Raw genomic sequence first — 687 nt, forward strand, 5'->3', positions numbered from 1 at the left:
CATCTGAAAGATATTAACAGGGGAAACCTGGTTTTGGTTTCCTAAATTAATGTATTCCAAATGAGCATGTCGCTTTACATTTTAAGAAAATATAGAGAGTATCTCTATCAAAACAACAGGAGCAAAACCAAAAAAAAGTTTAAAACATGAAATACTAAATAGTAACTGCTGCTGATAGGCCTTGGCTTGTTACTTCAAAAGAAAACTGGAGCTGCCAAGAGCATTAAATGCCTAAACATACCAAGAGTGAATATTACATGCTTGCAAAGATGGCAAACAATGAATTACTATCCACAATTGTGACCCTGGAGCACAAAACCAGTCTCAAGTCGCTGGGGTATATTTGTAGCAGTAGCCAAAAATACATTGTAGGGGTCAAAATTATAGATTTTTCTTTTATGCCAAAAATCATTAGGACATTAAGTAAAGATCATGTTCCATGAAGATGTTTAGTTAATTTCCTACCGTAAATATATCAAAACATAATTTTTGATTGGTAATATGCATTGCTAAGAACTTCATTTGGACAACTTTAAAGGCGATTTTCTCAATATTTAGATTTTTTTGCACCCTCAGATTCCAGATTTTCAAATAGCTGTATCTCGGCCAAATATTCTCCTATCATAACAAACCATACATCAATGGAGAGCTTATTTATCCAGGTTTCCGATGATGTATAAATCTCAA

This window comes from Sinocyclocheilus grahami, unplaced genomic scaffold (genome assembly GCF_001515645.1).
Source record: "Sinocyclocheilus grahami isolate Dianchi unplaced genomic scaffold, SAMN03320097.WGS_v1.1 scaffold404.1, whole genome shotgun sequence".
NCBI classification, from domain to species: Eukaryota; Metazoa; Chordata; class Actinopteri; order Cypriniformes; family Cyprinidae; genus Sinocyclocheilus; species Sinocyclocheilus grahami.